Raw genomic sequence first — 27,427 nt, 5'->3', positions numbered from 1 at the left:
GGGTGGCTTGCAATAGTAATAGCACTTAAGACGTACATATTGCTTCATCATAAAAAGGGACGCGGTGGCTGAGTGGCTAAGACGTTGAGCTTGTCAATCAGAAAGTTTAGCAGTTTGGCGGTTCAAATCCCTAGCGCCGCGTAAGGGCATGAGCTCCCATTACTTGTCCCAGCTTCTGCCAACCTAGCAGTTCGAAAGCACGTAAAAATGCAAGTAGAAAAATAGGGACCACCTTTGGTGGGAAGGCAACAGCATTCCGTGCGCCTTCAGCATTTAGTCATGCTGGCCACATGACCACGGAGACATCTTCGGACAGCGCTGGCTCTTCGGCTTTGAAACAGAGATGAGCACTGCCCCCTAGAGTTGAGAACGACTAGCGCATATGTGCAAGGCGAACCTTTACCTTACCGCTTCACAGTGCTTTACAGCCCTCTCTAAGTAGTTTACAGAATCAGCATATTGCCAACAACAATTGTGTCCTCATTTTATCCACCTCGGAAGGATGGGAGGCTGAGTCAACCTTGAGCTGCTCAGAATCGAACTCCTGGAGTAAGCAGTGAGTTAGCCCTGCAGTATTGCATCCTAACCACTATGCCACAACAGCTCTTTTTAGCTAACTGAAAAGTCAGAAAAACATTCAGGAGAAAAACAGTCGCTCATCCTGAATTATAGGGTGGACCTTTGGGGAAGACAGTCCCCAATAATACAACGCATTCAATATGACCCAAATCAGAGCAAACACATACTAGGACACTACTAAGAAACAGTACTTCTCAAAGTACCTGAGGGCAAGACAAGAAGTAAGGGATGGAAGCTTAACAAAGCAAAATCCAACCTAGACGTTAAGGAGAAATTTCCTGTCAGTGAGAACAATCTCACTTGCCTTCAGAAATTGTGGGTGGTCAATTACTGGAGATTTTAAAGAAGAGATTGGATAGCCATCTGTCCAGAATAGTATGGGGGTCTCCTGCTTGAGCAGGGGATTGGACTAGATGACCTCCAAGGTCCTTTCCAACTCTACTCCTCTTTCTATTCTGTAATCCTACAATAAAAGGTGAATATATGGAAGAACAGTTTGGTGAGAAATGTACACTGCTATTATTTTTCCCTTTTGGTTTTTTTTAGGTATACAATTAAAAATATAATTGAAGAAGATAAACTGCAGGACAAGAAGCAATGTTTGGAAACTAATCAAGGAGAGAAGCAACTTAGAACTAAGGAGAAATTTCCTGATAGTTCGAATGATTAATCAGTGGAATAATTTGCCTCCAGAAGTTGTGAATTCCCCAACACTGGAAGTCCTTAAGAAGATGTTGGATAGCCATTTGTCTGAAGTGGTTTAGGGTTTCTTGTCTAAGCAGGGGGTTGGACTAGAAGGCCTCCAAGGTCCCTTCCAACTCTGTTATTCTATTCTAGTATCCTGTCTTAGAGTGCAAGAAGGTGTGTGTGTGTGTGCGTGCGTGAGAAAGAGAGAGAGGGAGGGAGGGAGAGGGAGAGAGAGGGGGGGAGGGAGGGAGGGAGGGAGGGAGGGAGGGAGAGAGAGAGAGAGAGAGAGAGAGAGAGACTAGCTTACAAATAAATAAAATCTCAGATGGGGCTATTTGAATGAACATCCGAAACTAAAACCTCAGACAGAATTCCCCAGAGGATGCTATTGCCAGCCTCAAGGAATAAAGCATATTCTGTCTCAAAGTGTAATTTAAAAAATACAAATGAATGGGTGTCATTTTTTTTTTCCTTCCAGAGAAGCCAAGATGTTATTTGGGGCTTTGGGGTGTGTGTGTGTGTGGGGGGGCACTTCCATTTTTCATTATTAGTGGATTTTCCTGGTGCGTCTGAAGAGGGCGCTCCTTCCCCACACCATGAAACCTTTCCGCTGCTTTGCTGCTCATCTTGATAGCAATTCCACTTGGGCAGGAGGGCCTTTCCGTGTGGGAAGGCTGGTTGTGAGTCACACACAACTGTGTGCCACAAAGGGAGTCTGAACTGAAGAAGGGAGCGAGGCAAAGGGAACAATGGGAAGATGGAGTGGAAACTAAAGATAAACCAGAGCAGCTGCCTGAAAAATAAAGAGCTTTCAAGATGACCCCAGAAAGATGATGAAAAAAAAGTATCTCTCTATGTTAAGCATTGCTTCAAAGCAAGTGGGGAAAAAAATTGATTGGGAACAAACTGGAATTTCAATCCAAGACTTCATCTCATGAAGAGACTTGCAATCTTTGGCATAAAAATTGCATGTCTTTAATATACAAAGAGTACAGCATTTTAAACCATTGCTACTTCATTCCCTCTAATTATTTAATTCATGTTAATTCAGAAACTGATGATAATGATAAGAAGCATTGAAGAATCAATAATAGACAATAATTGATAATTCTTTGCAAGAATTCTCAAATATGTTGTCAGGATTTTATTTTTGCATAGAGTTTGTGTTGTAACATATTTTTTATGTGAGCTGCCAAAAATCACCTTTGATTGTGGCATCCTATAAATATATAGGATATTGTTCTCTGCTTTAATAGATTTCTTCAGGACATACATATATCTATTACATTGGGCCTTCAGGCCTATCACATTTTCTGCTGTGGGGAAATGGGAGGGGGGATTATATGGAGTATTGCAGATATATAGTCAAAACAATCTTCCTTTCTCAGAGAGTCAAGGACATCTTGCCCTGCGCCTGGAATGGCGTGACTGGGAGGCATCTCCAGTTGGGAGGGTTCCTGATTGGACCCTGTGATGGACATGTGGGTGATGGGCAGGGGCTTGGACTTTCATTTGGGTGAGGAAAACATGGAAGCTTTCAGATGCGAGTTTTCCCAGATGTGCCAATATGACATCTCTAATAAAATGGAACTTTGAGGAACTTCAAGCCTCTGAGTCTTTTTTCATTGGGGGTGTTACTTGGAACCCTGACACTGTAGTAACAGCAGAGTAAAATAAAAGATTTGCAATATTGTCAATATTTACTGGAATTCATATATATGTATACTGTTAAAAGAAGGACGCAGGTAAAGCTATTAATATGAAAGATGTTTATTAGAATGCAATTATTAATACCATCAATATTAAATGAAGCTTGCTCGGACGCTGAAATACACCATGCAAACTAAGCGGACAGTGTGGAAAAGAGAAATGGAGAGGAAAGGAGGGAGAGAAGGGATAGGAGAGAGGGAAACAGAAGGGAGAGAAAGAGGAGGAGAGAGAGGAGGAGTGGAAAGAGGAGGGAGGAGAAGGAGAGAGGAAGGGGAAGTAGAGAAGAGAGAGATGGTAGATGGAAGAAAGGACGTAGGGGGGAGGAGAGAGGCAGAGGAGATAGGGCAGAGGTAAAATAAGGTATAATATGGAAAGCAGAAGAACAATCTGTGAATCTGGCTTCCCCACTGATTTTGTCATAAGGTCCCAAAAATTCATCAAGTGACTCTGGGCTCAGTGGACATGTGACCAACCTTGGCCACTTTATAAAGATTTGTGAATTTCCACTTCCAGAATTCCAAATCAAAGAGATTATATCATAGATATATCATAGTTGATTTCTTCCCTTGTTAAGGATGCCCACAGGGTGTAGGTTAACCAAGCAAAGATAGTAGCCACCGGTGTCATCAAAGCTTGCTATTTTTTTGTGTATGTGTTGCACATGACAGGCAGAGCTCCTGTGTGCAAAATAAATTCTTGGCTGAGTGGGAGTGTGCTAGCAGAATAGAAACATAGAAGGAATGAGTGCTAACTGGCACATAAAAAGGCCGACATTGAAATTGAAATTCTTGGTAAATCTTATCAGCATTTCAATGGCAATGTAACCCGATACCTTTCCCCCCCCCCATTAAGACAGTAATTCCAGGAATTCTTGAGGATACTAGCAAGAGAAGGGCATTGAGATTTGCTAGTTATGAATATTTATGCCTACATTACTTTTACACACACACACACACACACACACACGGTGGGATTCAATTTTTTTTTACTACCGGTTCTGTGGTGTGGCGTGGCTTGATGGGTGTGGCTTAGTGGGCATGGTGGGGGAAGGATACTGTAAAATCCCCATTCCCTTCCAATCAGCTGGAATTCGAGAGGCAGAGAATAGATGGGGGCGGGGCCAGCCAGAGGTGGTATTTACCGGTTCTCCGAACTACTCAAAATTTCCACTACCAGTTCTCCACAACTGGTCAGAACCTGCTGAATACCACCTCTCTCTCTCTCTCTCTCTCTCTCTCTCTCTCTCTCTCACACACACACACACACACACACACACACAATCACAAGAAATCACAGTAGGCGGCAAAAACTGGCTGACTTTGGTTGCACTTGAGAAAGAACAAGATAGCTTTCAGAATGGAAGCCTACCAGAAAATGCAACGGTTAGAATGGGAAGTCAAAATGCATGTTGGAAGAAAACACTTCTGTATTGTCACCAAATCCATGAAGATACTTCAGGACTTCAACTCAACTTGAGGACTGCTTCTTGTTCGAGTGACTAAGAACTGAAATTCTGAGCTGGAGACAGGCCATAATTTACCAAGGCTGTACAGCTACAAAGGCTGTGAAGAAACACATTTGAATTCATTCTCCCGTCCCTCTCCTGAAATACAGTACTGCCTTTGGTCAAAGTCACTGGAACAAAATGAGGATGATTTTGCATGCTGACTGCTTAAGAAAGGGGCTTTTTAAATAGCTTTTGGAAAAGCTACTCAGTTAAACAGTGACTCAGTGAAATCAGATACCATCAATGCCAAGTGCCTCTTATAACACCTGAGTGCAGGTGCTTGTAGGGGAAAGACATTCCCAGATCGGTTATGGTTATGGAGTTCAATGGGTGCCAGCAATGGAAAACAAACTCTTGGTTACATCAATTGATGTCAGAACAAACAACTGTAGACGTTAGACCAGAATTGGTAAATACCATATTTTTCGGAGTATAAGACGCACCAGAGTATAAGACGTACCAAGATTTTAAAGAGGAAAATTAAAAAACAAGTTTTTGCATTCTGCAGACCTCCCAAAAATGGCCCATTTTTCATGAAAACAGGCCTCTTTCTTGTCAAAAAAAGGGCATGCATAGCTTTAGGAGGCTTAGAGTGCTTTGGGGGGTGGGGGTGGGGGCAAAAATGCACAAACATGGCCCATTTTCACTCATTTTTGCCTTCCCCAGCCCCCAGGAGCACTTTGGAAGCCTCCTAAAGGCTATGCATGGCCATTTTTGCAAAAGGGGAGGTGTTTCGGGAGGCTAAAAATGCTGTATTCAGCGTATAAGACACACCCAGATTTTTACCCCCCTTTTTAAAAGAAAAAGGTGCTTCTTATACTCTGAAAAACACGGTAAGTCCAATCAACAGTCAGACTTATCCTGGTTTCAACCCTCAAATATAGTGTCATCTTTTTCTCATCATCCGGAGAAGGAAAGGCGATGAATCCATAAACTCAAAGCAACTTTCTGCTCGGATGGACAAGGAGAGTGATGCCATACAGCTCACGAGGTCATTATACAAATTATGCCATTACATATTTCACACAGTTTGAACCATGATGTCATTATGCCTTCTAGCGTGCAACTCCGGCTTTCGGCAACAAATGTGGGGATCTCCTCCAACTCATCTCCTTCCAACTCAATTTGCTCTGAACTGGATAGTTCAACGACAATAATTGACAATAAGTGAGTTTACCCTTTTCTTGCCCAATCCTGGTTTAAGATATTGTGATCAGGGAATTTTAGATTACTTCCATCTTTAGGAACTCCAGATGCAAGGGTAAGTTTGAGTCTGCAGAGGAAAGCATCGAGCCAAATATTGATCAGGATTGGGGCACAGAGAATACTAACTTGTTGGATTAGCCCAGGGGTCAGCAACCTGCGGCTCTGGAGCTGCATGTGGCTCTTTCATCCTTCTGTTGTGTCTCACTGTTGCCGGTCGGCTTCACAATTGATAGGGCTTTCAGTTAGGACGGGTAGAGGAATTTGGACGCCACACTAAGAGAAGACTCTATGGTGTGGGAACCAGACTTCCGGTCGGCTTCAGAATTGAACGGGGGGCTTCTGGTTAGGACCTTTGTGGCTCTTTGAATGTTTAAGGCTGCTGACCCCTGGATTAGCCTCAGCTGGGTTGATGGGACCAGCGACAGGCTGAGGGAGGCGACCTGCAGGAAGTTGGCCAGGAGGCTTCTGGCAAGGACTGGGAGCAGCTGTCACCTGTTAGCAATGAGGAGGTGGAGTCCACACCTCCTCCTGATCCGAGGACACGTAGAACAGAGAGGTGACAGGCACAACGTCGGTCAGCTAGACTACTCATGAGGAGGCAACCTCGCCTCTCATGAAGGGCTGCATTGATTTGCCTACTTAACCCCGCCCTGAGGAGTTGAGCGTTGCTCCATGCCTTGTGTGTTTGTGCGGTGTATCCTGGCCTGTTTGAATCATGGACTGTTTTTCTGGACTCCGTGTGTGCCCATTGGACTTGTTTACCCAGTGACTCTGAGCTTGGAATCCAAACCTGCGAAATAGGGGTGCATTGTGAGGATGTGTTTGGGGAGTTTGAATAAACTCTTGACATATGTAGGGGGAACAGGACAGCACGCTTTAAATCTATTGCAAAATTACGTTGGTTTTATTAGGACTAGAGTGAATATAAAGCAGAAAGATCTGCAGAGGGTCAATAAAATTTAAACTTGGGCTGCAAATCCTCTGCCCCCTTTTACATGCACTCTTTTGTTTTCTGGATTGCTTCCCCCCTCCCTCCCTGGTAGACACCCCCAGCATAAGGTGGCCGTCAAGTTCCATGCTGGATGGGGAATTCTGGGGGTTGAAGTACACGCACCTTCAAGTCTCCAAGGTTGAGAAACACTGTTCTGAAGTATGACATAGTGTTTAAAATGAAAGGGTATGCAACCGAGGCAGTCTGCACAGAATTTTAAAACATAAATAACCAGGAAGAAAATTTCCTTTTAGTCAGAGGTATATTTATAACCGTGCAAAATCTCAGAGGAGGCGAGGAACCGGAATTAATCTAATTGTTCTAGTCTGGATTGCCATGCAATATACTGTTCAATTTAGCTGTCAGCGTGGAGTTAGCATTCATTGCTGGTCCTAGCTGCTTGGCAGGGCTGAAAATGCAACTGTAGATTAATTTAGATTCCCTGTTTATAAGCTGCAGTCTGAGATCCTTCTAGCCACAATTCTGCCTTTCAAACCAAGCTACGCCCATCTTTCCACCTACAAACCAAAATTCCCCAAAAGGAACAAAGGCCAGATGGTTTAAAACAAGCCCGTCCTTTGCAGCTCGCGAATTTCCAGCTGAAGAAGGTCGGTATCTGTCTTTTAAAACAACATATTCCCTTATTGCGCTTTCACAGTAAGCCATCTGCTCAAAAAGAGGCAAGCTGTTTTGTAGTGGAAATTTAGAATCATAAATTGGGACGGCCCTCTAAATAAATTTGAGCCTGGCTAGATTCCATGCATCAGAACTCAAGTTTTGCCGGCGTGGGTACAAATTACTGGTAAGGTAGTAAGATCTCCATAAAATATCTTTTATGGAGGAGACGTGGTGGCTCAGTGGCTAAGACGCTGAGCTTGTCGACCAGAAAGGTCAGCAGTTCAGCGGTTCGAATCCCTAGCGCCGCGTAACGGAGTGAGCGCCCATTACCTGTCCCAGTTTCTGCCAACCTAGCAGTTCGAAAGCATGTAAAAATGCAAGTAGAAAAATAGGAACCACTCGGCGTTTAGTTATGCTGGCCACATGACCACGGAGAATACAGCACTGGCTCTTTGGCTTTGAAACACAGATGAGCTAGAGTCAGGAATGACTAGCACGTATGTGCAAGGGGAACCTTTACATTTACCATAAAAAGATGAGGCATCCTTTTCTTCATTTTCTTTGTCTCTTTGAGTATCCTTCAATATCAAAATGAAGGCTATATTTCATGTATTATACTAGATCACAATTTGTTGTGGGGTGTGTGTGTGTGTGTTTAAATTGCATTTTCTGACATACACATACATACCCTCCTGTGAATATTTCCGAGTTTTTTTTTTTTTTGAAGTAAATCCCAACTAGGCTGCTTGGCACTACATGCTAAATAATAGTTTGAGTAAACCATAATGGACCAAGTTCATACAATTTTCTAAACTAAAAACCAACCAAACAGTAGTATGACTTAATACAAAGATTGGATCCTGTCAGTATGCTTGTTATAATATATATATAGTATAGATCTATTTCAAGCTATTTAGCTCTCATCAGCTAGCCATACCCTTACTGGGAATCGAACCTGGCCTGTATTACATATTAGGCAGTTGTATTAGCCACTAAGCCACAGGCTTAGTGCCTAATACAACTGCCTAATATGTAATACAGGCCAGGTTCGATTCCCAGTAAGGGTATGGCTAGCTGATGAGAGCTAAATAGCTTGAAATAGATCTATACTAGTCTCCCTTTATTTATTTATCAGCACAAGTGCAACACAAATGTAACAAAGGCAACATAAAAGATGGTTTTCTGCCTGGATGGTCTCCTGGAGTGAGCCGAAAGACAGAAAAGGAAAGCAGTGTGCTCCATATTTGGGCATACCAGGCGTTGTGACACACACACACACACACACACACACACACACACACACACACACACACACACACACACACACACACACACACACACACACATATATATATATATATATATATATATATATATATATATATATATATATATATATATATATAATTTTTATTGTAAAGCACCCAGAGTGACTTAGGTGAGATGGGCTATGTAGAAATGAATGAATGAATATTATAAACGCTTCGAGTGTAAAGACTGCAATCGGATAAAATATAACTATGAAGTTTGTTTCTATTTCATGAGATCCACTGTCCTATTTCTTTCTCCCAGCTTACAACCTGTTGCCACCTAATCTATTTATCCAAAATATATGCATTGTTATAAATATAAAATGATATTTTAAAAACTTCATAATAAAATGAAGCGATATTCATATCCACCGTAATAGAATTATGCATTCTGATATTTGGTTTTACTGGCTGAGAAAAATGCTTCTTGGGGACCATCTTCTGAAGCTACACTAGAGTCTATGTCTCCATAGCCTCTGGTAGAAGTCATGACACTACACCACTGGTGTGATTTGCTTAGTGACATCATGGCACAGTCCTTTGTCCTCCTAGGATAACTTGAAAGATTTGATAACCTTTTTGAGGTTGAGGAAATCTAAACATCTTTTCAATCTTTCTTCTCTACAGCTGAATTGCAAAACCGAATCCCTATTTGCGTCATCAAAACCACAGTCAGGGAAAAAAAACCCTCAACAATTGAACGCAAAAGAGAATTTTCACTCATTAAAAACCAGGAGGAAAATATGTAGTCCACTGTAGGGAAATTCTCATGTTCTCTATGAATCATTGTATATGTTTATATCTATCTGTCAGTCTCATTGCAAACATATCTACAAAGATTTACAATATAAATCCAAGTAACAGCAATGCAGTAACAATATTTAATAAAATATCAAAAAATATCCTACTGTCTTTGGCAAGAGCCTGTGGTTTTAACAAGTCTATCTGGGAGAAGAATTTATTATAGCTGAGGGTTTATTTTATTTTATTTGTTCAAAATAACTTTAAATTTTATTTTACATACTCTAGAACTCAGCCTTAATCTGAATGGGACAAATCCAAATTAAGATGGTGTTTCTAGCCATATAAAATAGTCTTTAGCTAGTTTTACTCTGCATTTTAAACTTTTTGTGTGTGGTTTTTAAATTTTGTTAGCTACAATGAGAGCTCGCCATTGACTTTAATCAATCCTATTCTTGCCTGCTCAAACATCTGCTCTTTTCTATCAGGCTCATCCCAAAGTGAACTACATAATAGCGGTCTTATTATTATTATGACGCAATCAATTTAGATAGTGGCTGGGTTCATACTTTTCCTTAGCCGAGGTTTAAACATGGTTTGCTGAATCGGTTTCAATGTTGGAGTAAGTCAAACAACATGCTGAACTGAAATGTAGTTTGGGCTGGCTTGGTTGAGTTTGGACTTCATGTGATCTTTTACGAAACTTTCAATTGGACGAGCAGTGGTGGTGCAGGGGTTAGAATGCAGTATTGCAGGCTAATTCTGCTCTCATTGCCAGGAGTTCGATTTTTTCAATCCTAACCCCAAGGCTCAAGGATGACTCAGCCTTCCATCCTTCTGAGGTCGGTTAAAATGAGGGCCCAGATTGTTTGGGGCAATATGCGGACTGTGTAAACCGCTTAGAGAGGGGCTGTAAAGCACTGTAATCTGGATCTGATCTGGATGAGAGCACATTTATGTTGATGTTCCTAGCAAACGAGCTTTCTCTAGCTGCTAGCAGAAGAGCAATCAATCAGCAATCTACCTCTCCAATTGCTGACGCTCCTTACTTGGGTCTAATCTAACTCTCACATCCGCCCTTTTCACAGTTCACCCAATTGATCAACACAGAGGCTTTCTACTACGGCAGAGTTGTCAAACTCGTGATAACACATTGTTGTCACTTAACATAGCCCAACTTTCCCCCCTTCACTAAACTGGGAGTGGGCATGGCCAGAGCATGGCGCATCCGGCTGGCGAGCATGATTCTGACACCCCTGTACTAGGGCCGTGATGGCAAACCTATGGCATGTGTGCCACAGATGGCACGTGGAGCCCTCTCTGCAGGCACGCAAGCCACGTGCAAGCGTGCCCACCAACCAGCTGATTTTCGGATGTGTTGTGCATGTGGGAGATGCGTGGTGGTTCCATGCACATGCACGGGGGGGGGAGCACAGGGGTGTGTGGTGCACCTCCCATGCTCCATTTTTGGTGCCAGGAGGCTTCAGGGAGGGCATCCGGAGCCCAGGGGAGGCAGTTTTCAGCCTCCCGGAGGCTCGAGAAAAATGAAAACGTCCTCCCCCTCACCATGGTGCAGGAGGCCAAGAGGGAGTGCGGGGGGGGGGGGTCACGTGCAAATATACAGGGGGCGCATTGCATTGTGTCTGTGCACATGTGTGCACAATAGCATGCTCGTGCATGATTTCGGCATATGAGGAGAAAAAGGTAAGCCATCAGAGTACTAGGGCAAGGTTTTCCAACGTCGGCAACTTTAAGTCATGTGAAGTTCAACTCCCAGAGTTCCCCAGCCAGTCATGTTTTAGGGAGAAAATGAAACACAGCACTATAAATCAAAAGTGCAATGATTAAACCCAAGGATTTGAAAATGATTTTTGCAACAGTTTGCAGGCTAATCTGGTTCATTCCAAATATGCCCCTGGCAAAGAAAAAAAACCCTGATTTCAATACACAAGTTTGATCTGTGCTTTATCCATCTAAAACCATTCTCTCCTCCCAATCACCTCTTTTCCCAAAATAAGCATAACAGAATGTTTTAATTCTCGAATAATTTGAAAGTCAACAAGCAGTAGACACAGTAGGAAAAACTTCATTTCCATAATGAAAAAAAAAATAACCATGTTGCTGGCAGTAGCGATACAAATTCTTTTGGTTTGGGGCCAAACATAATAACCCTCATTGGAAAGTTTTCACTCTTTTGTAATAAAACACCCTATAATGCAGAAGCAAAAACAGAAGGAAGCCGAAACATAATGACTGACAGAGGAAAATTTCCCTTTTTAAGACCACATTAATTGTGATTTAGAGACTGAGTTTGGTGCTGATTGATTGAAGCATCACACTAGAAACTTGGATACCATGAGTTCTAGTCCCACCTTAAGCACAAAGCCAGTGGGGTGATCTTGGACCAGTCATCTTTTCTCAGCCCAAGGAAGGAGGCAAGGACAAACCATTTTCGAAACACCCTGCCAAGAAAGCTACAGGGATGTAGAATAAAAAAAATGACTGGATAGAAAGAACAAAGGTTTAATGACCTGCAACTGAGAGCTGTACCTTGATTTGAAAGACAAGAAGTTTTAAACTCTCATTGGTCAAGCCACTGTGGGATAAGATCTATGCATTTTACAACAGAAGTATGAACATCATATCATAGTCAGGCTGTTGGCTTGAGCTCTGAGCTTGACAGTTTGGTTGCAAATGTTTCATCGCCATTCAAGGAGACATCATCAGTGCATTTTGAAGTGTGTTCGTCAAAACGCACCGACAATGTCTCATCGAATGGGGATGAAACATTTGCAATCAAATTGCCAAGCACAGAGCTCAAACCAAAAGTCCGACTACCAACCCGAGCAGGGGTAGCTTCCGACTGCCACTACAGCCGCTTTGCTCAGGGATGTGCAACAAAAATTATGGATGTTTAGCTAGAATAGGACATAAGGATTCAGTGTCATTGGAGGATTTTAGAAATAGCAAATGAAATGCCAGTAGGTGGTTACGTATTAAATCTTGGTATATTTTAGGATGAAGGACATTTAAACAATTATAGTCAAATGAAAATGGAGGTATGATGATGGTAACATGTATAAATATCCGAGTTAAAATACTTGAGAGTTAATATGAATTATGCTTGATGACTGTGGAAGAGATGCACGAAAGTCTTTTGTAACCAACTGATACACTTTCTACAGTATGTAAAGAAGGAAGATTTTATGTGTTGTGTTTGTTTTGAAAATAAAAAAACCTTGTGTGTGTGTGTGTGTGTGTGTGTTGTGTTTGTGCTGATAAATAAATAGAGACTAGTATAGATCTATTTCAAGCTATTTAGCTCTCATCAGCTAGCCATACCCTTACTGGGAATCGAACCAGGGCTGTATTGCATATTAGGCAGATGTAATTGCCACTAAGCCACAGGCTCTCTTCCTTATTAGCTAGGCCAGGGAAATAGGTATGTATTTGTGTTACAACCCCTGGTATGCCCAAATACGGGAGGGAGCTCACTACTCCCCCTTTCTGCCATTCGGCACATCACAGAGGACCATCCAGGCAGAAAACCATATTTTAATTTTTAATGTTGCCTTTTTATATTTGTGTTGTATTTGTGCTGATAAATAAATTCATTTATTTATTTATCAGCACAAATACAACACACACACACACACACACACACACGCATATATAATTGCTCTGTGCATGTGCAAGAGTAAAAAACAAGATGGTACACCTATGGTACCGCTGAGAGAACCGGTTCAGGGAAACCAAGTTACTACTGGTTAGGCTGAACCCAAGCTACTAATCAAACACATTTCAACATCATAGTTTGGTCTAGTGCTAAACGTGTGAGGCTACAAACCAGGAAATGGTGTGTTCTAGTACTGCCTTAGGCATGAAAGCTGACTGGGTGACTTTGGGCTGGTCACTCCATGTCAGCCCAATTCACCTCACAGGATTCTTTTTCTGAGGAAAACAGAAGAATGAAGGAGAAGGTATGGTCACTACCTTGAATTATTTATAAAAAATAATAAAGGTGGGATATAAATAAATACATAAAAATTAATCAACAAAAAGTACATGATGAAGTTTGCTTTAATATTGGCAACAACTGTTGATTAGTTTGTCCATCCATCCATCCATCCATCCATCCATCTATCTCAGAACTTGAAATGGCCAATGTTTAATTCCACTGAAAGTCAGAAAGATCCACCTGGAATTGCGCGCGCGCACACACACACGCACTATGCCATACTAAATGCCGTACTGTTTTAAAGATAATTAGAGGAACCCTTAAAAAACACCATTAACTTTTATTATAATAACATATGCTGTAATGACATTCCATTGTTGGAATGTCACAACATTTCAAGATAAATGGCTGCAATAGCTAAATTAGCAGGTACAGATTTCTTGACTGTTCCTTGGCTCTTTCTGTTAGGGTAAAAGAAAAACCAAAATTAAATGCTATAAAAAGGCTCCTGTGCTGAATTTTAAGGGATTTGGGAATTCCTTTGGATTAATGTGTATATCTCTCACTAGAAAGCTATTATATACAGTTAGGTAGGCTTATTTGCAAGGAAAAGTCAAAAAGTCATATTTGACCATGTGCTCCAAGGCTAGATCTTTTATTACGTGGATGTGGCGCCATCTTGACTATTTTTGAACCCTCTGGAGCCCGTGATGCAGTTCCATTAAACTGTTGATTTGAATGACGGTACTACAATGCATTTAATTTTTGTTAAAATATTCATGACTGGGAGAGACATGGGAACAAGGTCAGCCAATGAATAGGCATAGCAACTAAATCAGCCAATGGGGGCTTAAACAGATCTGAGTCTGTGCAGAGAATTGAAACAGAAACTTAAGCAGTCTGCTGCTCTGAGAAGTAAACTAGCAGTCTGCCTGGGCTTGTCTGCTGAAATGAAACTAACTGCTTGTGTTTGCCTGTAACTCTCCTGCCTTGTGTTTACTTGGAAGAACCACCTGTTGGTATTGTACATTTATTCATCTATTATTATGTATATAAAGAAGTCAATGAATCCTGCTGCATTAGTTACCTGTTTGTGCTTCTGGATTTGAATTTATGCAACAAACTCTGACAATTTTTAGATTGCTTATCAAGATCACAACAAGGTTACAATGCAATGCAATCTAATGTCAATTAATGAGCTGTCTGAAAATGCCCCTAGCTCAAACTGTTCTCTTTTGGTGCCTTTCTACTACAGTTTTAATGATGTATGTTCATCACAAAAATGTAAGATTAGGAACCAGATTCAGCTTCCAAAAAGGGAGGTTTTAGGATTTTGCTTCCCTACCCCAAATTTCTAGCTTTTCTGTCTGATCAAATCTTGTGAAGCAAAAAGTAGAATGGGCAGTTTTCCCGCAGTTGTGATCAGAGTTTATGATCCTGCAGAATACAATTGCTTCATTCTTAACCAAGCCAGAGGGAACAATGGAAATTGACTGCATTTATTTAACGGTGCATGTTTTATAAAAGTGAAATTATTCAGCTGTACAGAATTAACTTCTGAAGGTCACGGATGTAATTTATAGCACTGTCTGAAATTTTCCAGCCAATCAGACTATTCTGTGTATTTGATTTCCCAATAGCATACACAACCTGACTCCAATTGCATTGTGGTCCGAGTCTTGTAGAACTGAGTAATAATTAACTTAAGTTTTCATTAACTTAGCAGTTAGGGGGAACCAATCCTATTTCTTTCACAGACAAGCATATTTGATAAATTAACCCCCCCTCCTCAAACCACACACTTTGACAAATTAAAACAGGAAACAAAGATCTCCAAATTACTTCTGCTTGAATATACAAGACAAGTAAATTAGAGTGTTCACTCTAAGTTTGCGGGTGTCCACAAACTTAGAGTCTGGATGACACACGGTTTTTCATGTACACAATGACTCAAATGGAACCAAAACAATTTCTAACACAAACACCCACTGAACATCTGCAAAACTTAAAAGAAATCTCTGCCTCAATCCCCCCATATACATTTGACACACAACAGTACCTGCAGGCCTACACATCAAAAAGTCAAGATGATAATCACACAACAAAGACCTCACTCTTTCCCTAGGGTCCTTGTTGATTCTGCATTGAATATCAACACCTCAACACTCAATTTCTCCAAAGGTCCTCTCCTGATTCATATGCTAAACTTTTCCTTCTTAAAGCTGTTTCTCTTTTCCACGTCTCATTTTTGGAAGCCATTGTTTTCTTAAAGAAGATTGAGTAATTCTGGGACTTGAAGTCCATCATCTTAAAGTTGCTGAGGTTGGAAGACATTGGCTTTAAAAAAAAGACTTTAACCAGGTAACTTCCAAGGGGGCTAGCAACAGGCTGGAGTGGGAGCTAAAGAGACGGAGAAGGAATAAAACCAACTCAAGATGGCAACTGCAATCCCAAGACTGAAGCCCCATGTCAGGCCTGCAGCCATATTCCTTTTGGAGTTTTGGCCTGCCACACTTTCTATTCTTCTACTTTGCCTTTTCTATTGTGGGAAAATGGGAGGGGGAGATTGCACGGAGTTAGATGATATGTAGCCAAAACAAAATTCCTTCTAGAAAGCCAAGGTCATCCTTTATCTCTGCACCTCTGCACCTGACCGGACCTGGATGGGTGGAACTGCCAGCATGGCAGTGGAAGATTGGAAGTCAAAGCTCACTCCAGCCAACACTCCAACAAATAGTCCCCAAAACTGTCTTTGTCAATCCAAGGGTTCTTTTTTATTCCAGGATCCACAGGAACAACGCAAAAGATCTGCCCTGGGATTTCTTCCATACGGCTTGACCCCAACCCTTTCTCAGGTCTGAAGCCCCAGCAGAAGATCAAGGAAAGTGACACCTGGGGCTCTCCTGCAAGATCTACCTCCTTGCTCTGCTTCCGCTATCCACCTGGCCATCCCAGTCCTACCTTCCTCTGGGAGGACGCTACAATCATGTCATTTCAATGTTTGGCTAAAACTAGCAAACCAGCTGTTAAAAAGATGCCAAAGTAATCAAAGCTTTTATCCACCCCGCTTGCTCTGGAGTCCTGCTTCTCAGCAGGAAGCAAACTCTTAGCTAATACCAAACATCCGAACAAGGCAGTACTTAAATGGGAAGCTGTGGGGTAGGCTGAAAAGTCAAAAGGAACATCTGGAGAGGCCAGTTGGCCCATCTGTAGGATTGCTAAGAACACGGCATGGACACCAACACGAAGCACAAGGAACCCATTTCGACTCAAGGAAGACTACTTTGCTCTCTGGCACAAGGAAACACCTACAAAAAACTCAGTCTCTCTTCACAGACATGATTTGCCAATTCTGTGTTAGCTTCAGCTGCACATTGAAAACGGACTGCTGCTCATCCATCTGTGGCAAATAAACTGTTTCCCCAAGCCACTGAGCCAGGTAGCTTACAGAATTGCAATTTCTTTGGAACCATTCATGCCTTGAAAATAATAAAAGACTGCAATGGGTGACTGCCCTTTTTCTTTCTTTTTGTGTACTCATGTTTCTAGTAAACACTTTTTCAGATCTTTGTATTTTCCCAAAATACTGGAACAGAATAGCCTCAGGAGGCCACACAAGGCTTAATCATAGATCCTTGTTGACTGCAAATCAATGCTGTGTGATGTGAACACCAGTCAGAAATTCGGGAGCTAGCGGAATCCTTGACATCTGGGGCTTTCTGAGCAGATGTCGAAGCCCAGGTTCCTCCTTTCAAACCATGCTATGCAATTCCATGTACAAGGGGAGCCACTTCCATTAAATAAACTTGTTAACTTCAAATAGAAGAGGCATCTCTGCAACTCTCCTATATTCATTCTAGCAATTCAGAAATGTAAGGCATGTTAAAAAAAAATATCTGGAGTAAAAGAGTGAGAGAAAATACACAGCGCATGAATTTGACTAACCTGGTTGATGTTTATAGATCTTGGAAAGCATCAAGCAGAGTTGGATAAGAGCTGAATAAGAGTTTGATTAGAGACACTGGGAAATCATGGGGCCAAAAGCAAATTTGGGACATGAAAAGAGCATCTCATAGTTTCATGAGATTGATTTTATTTTTATTTTGTTATTATTTCTATATTGGAGTATAAATGGAATGGAATGGAATGGAATGGAATAGAATAGAATAATAGAGTTGGAAGAGACCCTAGAAGTTTTCTAGTCCAACCCCTTGCTCAGGCAGGAAACCATATACAATTCCAGGCAAATGGTTATCCAATCTCTTCTTAAAAACTTCTACTGTTGGAACATTCACAACTTCTGGTGGCAAGTTGTTCCACTGATTAATTGTTCTAACTGTCAGGAAATTTCTCCTTAGTTCTAAGTTGCTTCTCTCCTTGATTAGTTTCCGCCCATTGCTTCTTGTTCTACCCTCAGGTGCTTTGGAGAATAGTTTGACTCCCTCTTCTTTGTGGCAGCCCCTGAGATATTGGAACACTGTTATCATGTCTCCCCTAGTCCTTCTTTTCATTAAACTAGACATACCCAGTTCCTGCAACCGTTCTTCATATGTTTTAGCCTCCAGTATCCTGCCCTTCTGCTTGATACCTACCAGTGAAATTGATCAATCAAGATGAATTAAAAAGAAAATTAAAATCAATCTCATGAAACCAATGAACAGTTAAAACTTGGGTAGAAGAGTATTTTTTTGCCATTTTTCTAAACGGGGGAAAGGGAAAATGCACCCTGTGTCAGACCTGCCCCAATCAGATCCTCTAGGGAAGAAAGAACCCTCAACTCCATTTGACTGAAGTGATAGGTTCTTTTACTAAGGATTGTTGGTTGCAGTAGAGTCAGGCTAGAAGTAAGTTTCCCACGCAAAAGGTTACACATTTTTCTCCTCATCCCAGCCCTCTCCCCATGACCAGTTCATCTTCAGCCAATGAAGAGCCACATAGGTGTTTTGAGAATCACGGAGATGTTTTGGGCAATCCACATTTCATTCTCAGGGTGCTTGGCCTTGAGTATGGGCACAAGCTGGTTCTGTACTTCTCTGCTCTTCATCAAGCAGTCATTCCTCCCTCCCTATTTCCCATCACATCCCCATGCATGTTTATAGCCCATTTGTCCAATTTAATGAAAAGAAGGACTAGGGGAGACATGATAGTAGTCTTCCAATCTCTCAGGGGTTGCCACAAAGAAGTGGGAGTCTAACTATTCTCCAAGGCACCTGAGGGTAGGACAAGAAGCAATGGGTGGAAACTAATCAAGGAGAGAAGCAACTTAGAACTAAGGAGAAATTTCCTGACAGAGAGAACAATTAATCAGTGGAACAACTTAACTCCAGAAGTTGTGAATGCTCCAACACTGGAAGTTTTTAAGAAGAGATTGGATAACCCTTTGTCTGAAACGGTATAGGTTTTCCTGCCTGAACAGGGGGTTGGACTAGAAAACTTCTAAGGTCCCTTCCAACTCTCTTATTTTGCTATTCACTCACCCCCTCTCTCTCCCTCCCCCTCTCCCTTCCTCTTCTTGCACACACACACACACACACACACACACACACACACACACTCCTCTGTCATTGGTGGCATCATATCAACTTTTCAAGCAGGGAGTTGGACTAGAAGACCTCTAAGGTTCCTTCCATCTCGGTTATTCTGTTCTGTTCAATGTCTTCACAGAAATAGATCATATTTGATGGTATCAAAAGCTGATGAGAGATCCTGGAGAAGGTGTAGGGCTTTGCTTCCCTCGCCCAGTTTTAACACAGCTCATCCACCCAAGCCACCAAATTACCATATCCCAGTAGAAACCCTGATTAGAATGAGCTCAGATAATCAGCTTCTAGAACTGCAAGGTCAGCATTTGCTCAATTTGCTCAATCCCAAAATAGAATTTTCTTGACCTAGAATTGCAAAGAACCTCTGAGAGTTTTCACTAGAGGTCTTATCACTGGCTCCTTAAGCAAGTAAGAATGCATTCCATGCTCCAGAAGTATTGATTTTGGCTTTTAATCAGAGGGCCGGTGCCAAATCATGGTCAATTTAATTAGCGGGGAGGGAAAGGGTCAAGCAAAGAAGTGGCCATGGGGTGTCAGGATGGTGGCTGGGAGAGGGCCTTCCACAATCGTGGCCAACTCTTTGATCAGCCAACAGACACCCTGATCTGAAAAAGTTCCATATGAACAGAAACAACGACAGCCTAAGTTTCCTCTAACTAATTCTAGAGATTGGTTTATGTCTCATCTTTTTTACTTTTGCCTGCTAGAAACAATGAAAATGTTTCTTTTCCATATGACAAAAAGACTATGTATCTGGTTTTACATATCAATCAATCAATCAAAGAAACAATCAGAATAGAGCTAGAAGGGACCTTGGAGGTCTTCTAGATCAAGCAGGAGACCTTATGTCAGGGATGGCTATTGGCTAACCTTTATGTCCTCACGTGCCAAAAATGTGTGCACGTACGAGACAGCACACTTGTGTGTGCCCACACCCATAATGCAATGCATGCATGCGCCCACACTCATAATGCAATGCATGCACACGCCCGCACCCATAATGCAATGCAATGCATGCACCAAACCATTAATGCAATGCATGCATGCACCTACACCCATAATGCAATGCAATACATGCACCCACACCCATAATGCAATGCATGCGCCCACACCCATAATGCAATGCATGCATGCACACGCCCACACCCATAATGCAATGCATGCACCTACATCCATAATGCAATGCATGCACCTACATCCATAATGCAATGCATGCATGCGCCTACACCCATAATGCAATGCAATGCATGCACCCACACCCATAATGCAATGCATGCACCCACACCCATAATGCAATGCATGCACCCACACCCATAATGCAATGCATGCATGATGCACACACGTGGGCCTTGCCCCCTGCGCATGTGCACACAACCCCCTGTGCTCCCCCATCTCCCTGCACATGCAACCCCCCTGCGTTTCATTTTGGGCCTAGCAGGCCTTCCCAAAGCCTCCTGGGACCAAAAATGGGGTGCGGGGGGGCACACCACCCCCTGCACATGCGCACATGTCTCCTGCATGCACGGCGGAGACCCGAAAATCAATTGGCCGGTGGGTGGCATATGCAGTAGACCTGAGCTGGGCAATGGCTCATATGCCATAGCTAAGTCATCACGGCCCTATATCATTTCAGACAAGTCGCTGTCCAGTCTCTTCTTTAAAACCTCCAGTGATGAAGCACCCATAATCTCTCCCACTGATTAATTGTTGTTCCTATATATTAACTGCGGCTAGAATTGTATTTGTGCAACAATGGAAAAATGATGAAGTACCCTCAGATGAGAGTGTAATGAAGAAAATATGAGAATGCGCAGAAATGGATAGGTTAACACTCCTTATTAAGGGTAAAGAAGAGACTGAATATTTCTTGACGTGGGATATATTCTACCAATGGTTAGGCAATAGAAAGAGAAGTTGGATAGGAGATATAAAAAATGTTAATGTGGAGAGATACACTTTGAGATACACTCCTCAATGAAAGAATCAGAGCTGAAGCTTCTTGGATGAGAAGCGAAACATCTCACAGGAAAAAAAAACCTCAGAAAGTCCAGTTGCCTCTTGAAAAAGCACCTTTGGGTTGTCCAGCTAGCCCCATCTAACATACCTTGCAGGAGAGTATGCTGTGGGATAGGCAGGAGTTGGCAACCCGATCCGTGGAGACACAACTGAAGAAACTTACTGTGGTCTCCAGCGTTAAGGCCTCATATCCTACTTGAAAACTGCCTGCATGAACTTCTAGATAAAGGTTCCCCTTGCACATAAGTGCTAGTCGTTCCCAACTCTAAGGGGCGGTGCTCATCTCCGTTTCAAAGCCGAAGAGCCAGCGCTGTCCAAAGATGTCTCCGTGGTCATGTGGCCGGCATGACTAAACACCGAAGGCGCACGGAGCGCTGTTACCTTCCCACCAAAGGTGGTCCCTATGTTTCTACTTGCACTTTTACGTGCTTTCGAACTGCTAGGTTGGCAGAAGCTGGGACAAGTAACGGGAGCTCACTCCATTAAGTGGTGCTAGGGATTCGAACTACCGACCTTTCTGATCGACAAGCTCAGCTTCTTAGCCACTGAGCCACCGCATCCCTCATGAACTTCTATGTCTTCCCATATTCTACCAACCCAGTGCGCTGGGCTATCCATTTAATATGTTCATTAAATTTATAGTACCTTTTTTCTCCAGAACAAGAGGAAGCTTAGATGAAGATTTCCCTTTCGGTCATCAACTCAACAACCCTGTAAGGTAGGCCGGGCTAAAAAGAGATTTGTAACTGGTTGCAAATAGTGCAGAGAACTTATGCATCTGACAATAGACTTTGAACCCAGGTTTTACTGACCCTTCACTTCCATACCACTTTATTTCGTTCATTAATTCAGGATTCAGTGTCGACCATAAAGCAGAAAAAGATGAACAGACAACAAAGAAAATAACAGTGACTGATGAATTAAACTGAGGGGGGGGATATATTAAGAGAGTCGGAAAGAGAATTGGATACAGGAGGATACCTTTGGAAGGGAGATAGGGGCATGGGCAGAAATTCTGGAAACTAGGTAGCGGAGAAGGGTAGAGGTGTCAAAAATACTCAGACTGAACAGCCAAGTAGCAGATGTAGAAAAAGATAAAGATCTTGGAGAGGAATATGAGACAAGTCAAAAAGGGGGAAAAAAAGTATAGCAATTAAAATATACAAGTGGGCAAGAGATGATGGATAGATGGTTTTTCGCTTTTGGTATTGTTTTGCTTTGCTTCTCATTTCCTCTCTCTTTCCTTGCTTTTTTTTTTGTAGATAAATGACATGATTAGAAATTAGGTAGGATAGAAAGTAAAAGTTTTTTTTAACAAAGGATGACATGATTCAAAGTTAGAATAAGAGATAGAAATAAGAGAAAAGGGGAATATTAGTGTATACACTTATGTATAATAAGATAAGAGGAATAATAAGAGAAGACTTGGAATAATTAAATAATGACAGATTGCAACTTTATATAAATATGTATTACCATTAGAAATATATGTCGGTTGAAAGCAATAACTATGACTAATATTATTCGTTTTATTTGTATTAGAAGGTATGACACCCAGATGCCACACTGTTCACATCTTAATACATTTGTAAAAAAATAAAATAAAAAATAGAAAACTTTTAAAAATAGGGGGTCAATTCACAAAGTCTTTTCTACTACTGTGTTTCCCTGAAAATAAGACAGGGTCTTTTTTTTTCTTTTGACCCCCGAAATAAGTGCTTGGTCTTATTTTCAGGGAGGTCATATTATTTTTGAGGTGCAGAAAGCAACGAGTGTGGTCACCTCATGGCTGCAGCTGTGTTGCAATATTTTCAGGGAGGGCTTATTTTGGGGAGAAGGCTCATTTTAGCACATGTGCTCAAAAGCCCGATTGGGCTTATTATTTGGGGAGGTCTTATTTTCAGAGTATTGAGCTCAATGTATAATCTTTCCAGTTGGACGTGCTTAGTTCCAGGAGGTTATCCACTCACAAACCCATCCAAATCCTAAGCAATCTGACCTTACAGGGCTCCACTTCCAATTCTTAAATAAGCCTCCAACCAGCCAAGGATCCAAGCAGCCTTCTTCACCCTGACTTTTCAAAGCAACCGCATCCTTTCCTACGATTGCCTTGCTGCAGGCGGGTCAGTCTCCTACTTCTGCTCCTGGAAACTAATCGGAATAGAGCTGGAAGGGACCTTCGGAGGTCTTCTAGTCCAACCCAATGCTCAGGCAGGAGACCCTATATACCAGTGATGGCTAACTTTTTTGTCTTTGCATGCCCAAAGTATGTGCATGGGTGCGTGACAGCACCCACGCGCCCTCACCCATAATGCCCTGCGCATGCATGCGGGACCCCTGCTTTCCCTGCTCCCTGCACCTCCGCCCTGCCCCCCCCGGCATGCACGGCAGAGACCTGAAAATCAACTGACCAGCGGGAGGCGCGTGTGGTACGGTGCAGCTGAGCTGGGACAATGGCCTGCGTGCCCACAGGGATAGGTTCACCATCATGGCTATATACTATTTCAGACAAATGGCTATCCAGTCTCTTTACAATCTTCAGTGAAGGAGCACCTACAACTTCTTGAAGGCAAACTGTTCCAAGGCAAGCTCTTTCCGGAAAGGCACCAAGAGCCCGGGCACCAAACCTCTCCTCACACCTTGCCCCTCCCTCCCCTCTTTGGGTTTCCAAACCCACAGAGTTGCATCCGTTAGACAAGGAACAATGGATGGAAACTGACCAAGGAGCGATTCAACCCAGGAATAAGGAGACATTTCCTGACAGTGAGAACAAGCCACCCATGGAACAGAAGTTGCCTTCGGAAGTTGTGGGAGCTTCACCCCTGGAGGCTTTCAAGAAGAGACTGGGCTGTGAGAAATGGTGTAGGGTCTCCTGCTTGGGCAAGGTGTTGGACTAGATGATGTCCAAGGTCCCTTCCAACTCTGTTAATCTATATTCAATGGAACAGAAGGTGCCTTCGGAAGTTGTGGGAGCTTCACCCCTGGAGGCTTTCAAGAAGAGACTGGGCTGTGAGAAATGGTGTAGAGTCTCCTGTTTGGGCAAGGGGTTGGACTAGATGATGTCCAAGGTCCCTTCCAACTCTGTTAATCTATATTCAATGGAACAGAAGGTGCCTTCGGAAGTTGTGGGAGCTTCATCCCTGGAGGCTTTCAAGAAGAGACTGGGCTGTGAGAAATGGTGTAGAGTCTCCTGCTTGGGCAAGGGGTTGGACTAGATGATGTCCAAGGTCCCTTCCAACTCTGTTAATCTATATTCAATGGAACAGAAGTTGCCTTCGGAAGTTGTAGGGGCTTCATCCCTGGAGGCTTTCAAGAAGAGACTGGACTGCCGTCTGTCAGAAATGGGGTAGGGTCTCCTGCTTGGGTGGGGGTTGGACTAGATGACCTCCAAGGTCCCTTCCAACTCTGTTAATCTGTAAGGCTCCCCCAAAGGGCGACGTGGGGGGAGGGGGGCTGCAGCCGACCTCGACAACCTGCGAGAAATTACGAAGCTGAGCCCAACCCCTCCAGCAAGGGGAAGAATTTGTCCGGGCCTTCTGTCTGGTCCGGGACTAGCGCCACCGTCCCGGGATTTCCCCGTAGTCTCCCTTCCAAATCCCAGCCGGCCCGGCCCCTCCCCTCCCCTCCGGCGCGCTGAACTGAAGCCGAGAGCTCTGCAGCCTTGCGAGGGGAAGCGGCGCCGCTCCATCGCCGGCAACCGCTGGAACCGGCCGGCTTAGACCCGCCGAGAAGCAGCCGAGAGCCGCTCCCGCCCCTCCCCGAAACCTTCCCCCCCCCACCGCCAGCCTCCTCCCGCTCACCTTGGGCGAGGGGCGGCCGCGACCGCCACCCTCTGCTCCCCGCGCGGGGCGACCCTCAGGGCTCCCTCGCTCGCCGCTCTCCTCCGCACCGCCCGGCCTCGCCGTGGGAGGCCAAGTACCCGAAGAATCCTTCCCGGGGGTGGACGCGGGAAATCCACCGGGCAGCCGCATTGGCGGAGCCCGGGATTCCACGGCGCGGCGACGGCAGCTGGAGGTGGAGCTGGAGACCCGAGGGCGAGCCGGACTCAGGCGCTGCGCAAGCGGGCGCCGCCGCCGCCGCTGGCGCCCCCCTTGCTATCATCCGCTGCCATTTTAGTCCGTCCCCCCCCCCCCCGGCCGCGGGGTGCTTGGCCGGGGGCGGGGCGGCCGCGGAGCGCCGAAGGGCGGCGGGGCAGCGCTCTCTTCTTCCTTCCTTCCTTCCTTCCTTCCTACCGGCCGGCGGAGATGCGCCGATCCGGAGGAGGAGGCGTGGGGGGTGGGGGTCCGCGCGCTAAGGGGAGGAGGCGCTCGGACCCCGCTTCGGGCTCCCCAAGGTCATCAAGCGGCCCTCGGCGATTGCCGCCACTCCTCGCTCTGTGACGGAGCAGGTGTGGAAAGCCGTCCGAGGGAGGGGCCGGGACAAAGCGGAGGAGGGGGCTGCTGGGGGAGGGGGGTCCCTCGCTTCGCCCGCCCTCCTGAAGGGGTGACCGGAGAAGAGAGGGAGAGGGGGGTGGTCCTGTAGCTCTGCCGGTGCTTTGCGAGGGACACCCTGAGAGTCCCTAGTCCTCATTTGGCAAAGTGCTCGTTCTCTCTTGATTTCAAGAACCGGCTTTCTGCTCCAGCCCATCTGAGACAGACAGGCAGAAGTACAGAGTTGGAAGGGACCGCGGAGGTCATCTAGTCCAACCCCCTGCTCAAGCAGGAGACCCTACGCCAGTGTTGGTGAAACCTTTTCGGCACTGAGTGCTGAAACAGGAGGGCCCACGGGCGCTTACAGGGAAACACCCAGTAAGTGGAAGACCAGGTGACCAGCTCACATGCACGGGAGCACGAGAAGCTGGAAGAGCAGTTGGTCTTTGCACACGCCGGAAACCGGAAGACCAGTTGGTCACACATGGCGGGAGTGCCAGAAACCAAAAGACCACTCCTTGGCGCCCCGGAACCTGGAATAGCATCAGGCGATGGCTGGTGTGCCCAGAGAGATGGCTCTGTGTGCCACTTCCGGCACGCATGCCATAGATATGCCATCATGGCCCTATATCATTTCTGACAAATCGCTGTCCAGTCCCTTCTGGAAAGTCTCTGATGATGGGGTACCCACCACTTCTGACGACATACTGTTCCATTGGTTGATTGCTCTCACTGTCAGTAAATTTTGTTTGGTTCCAAGTATTGGAAGACTGCTATCATGTCACCCCTGGGCCTTCTCTTCATTAGACTAGCCATGCCCAGTTCCTGTAACGGTTCTTCATATGTTTTAGCCTCCAGCCCTCTAATTATCTTTGTTGCTTTTCTCTACGCTCCTTCTAGAGCCGTGATGGCAAACCTATGGCACAGGTGGCACGCAGAGCCATTAGTTAGGGCACAAGAGGCCAGCTGACTTCGGCCTTCTCTTGAGGCCGTTTTTCGCCCTCCGGAGGCTTCAAGAGGCCTCCCTGAAAGCTCCTGAGGGCAAAAACCGGCCCTACGAACAAACCGGAAGTCACCATTCCTGAACTTGTGGATTCCCCGTAGGTCCATTTTTCGCCCTCCTGAGCCTTCAGGGAAGCTGCCTGAAGGCTCCGGAGGTCGATAATCGGCCCTACGAACAAACTGGAAATCACCATTCCCGAACTTCTGGGTTACCTGTAGGTCTGTTTTTTGCCCTGGGGAGGGTGAGAAAAATGTGCCAAAAGCGGGGGGGGGGACACAACAACAACTGAGCATTATGTGTGTGGCACGCCTGTGCACAATCCCCTTGCGCTCCCCCCGCTTTTTGGCACGGGAGGCAAAAAAGTTTAGCCATCACTGTTCTAGAGTCTCAACATATTTTTATAGTGTGGTGACCAAAACTGGATGCAGTATTCTAGGAAAGACCTTATAGGTGTGATCTTGATTCACTCCCTCTGTTAATTGCACTGGCTTTTTTGGTGGCTGCTGCACACTACTGGCTCATATTTAATCGATTGCCCACTAGGACTCCAAGATCCTTCTCATAGTTACTGCTATTAAATCAGGTTTCACCTAATCTGTACATATACATTTGGTTTTTCTTGCCTAACGTATATAAGACTTTACTTTTCTCTACATTGAATTTCATTTTATTAGATAAGGGCCCATTGTTCAAGTCTGTCGAGATCCATCTTTATCTTGTAAAAATCACATTTCTCACCTGTTTGGCTTTCCTGATTTATAGTGTCTTTTAGCGCAAACTTGTCTAACCTCAACAAAATAAGCAGGGTTGGATCTAGTTAAGGCTTGGAGGGGGGACCACCAGGAACTCCTAAGATGATGATGATTCTTCTTCTTCTTCTTCTTCTTCTTCTTCTTCTTCTTCTTCTTCTTCTTCTTCTTCTTCTTCTTCTTCTTCTTCTTCTTCTTCTTCTTCTTCTTCTTCTTCCTCTTCCTCTTCCTCTTCCTCTTCTATATCCATCATTGGATGTTGGCAATCATGTTGGCGATCCTATTTTTGTCAACAGCCGCATGAAAAAGTGCTGCTGGGTTTTGTCCAAACCAGTCCCTTAGGTTTTGAAGCCATGATGATGCTCTTCTGCCTGGACCTCATTTGCCTTCAATCTTTCCC

The 27,427-nt window shown here is 44.1% G+C and overlaps 1 protein-coding gene across 1 annotated transcript in view; it reads right to left on the bottom strand.

The window, feature by feature from the left end:
- PRR5 (proline rich 5) overlaps positions 1 to 24,932 on the bottom strand; it is an 86,242-nt gene extending 61,310 nt beyond the window's left edge. The window contains exon 1 of the mRNA XM_081957038.1: positions 24,667 to 24,932. The gene's annotated coding sequence lies outside the window, so the exon portion shown is untranslated. The remainder of the gene's footprint in view (positions 1 to 24,666) is intronic.
- Positions 24,933 to 27,427: the final 2,495 nt, after the last annotated feature.

This window comes from Natrix helvetica (assembly GCF_964273705.1).
Source record: "Natrix helvetica genome assembly, chromosome: 6".
Lineage (NCBI taxonomy): Eukaryota > Metazoa > Chordata > Lepidosauria > Squamata > Natricidae > Natrix > Natrix helvetica.
Note: the sequence above shows the minus strand (reverse complement) of the source record. Positions and strands in the feature narration are given on the sequence as shown.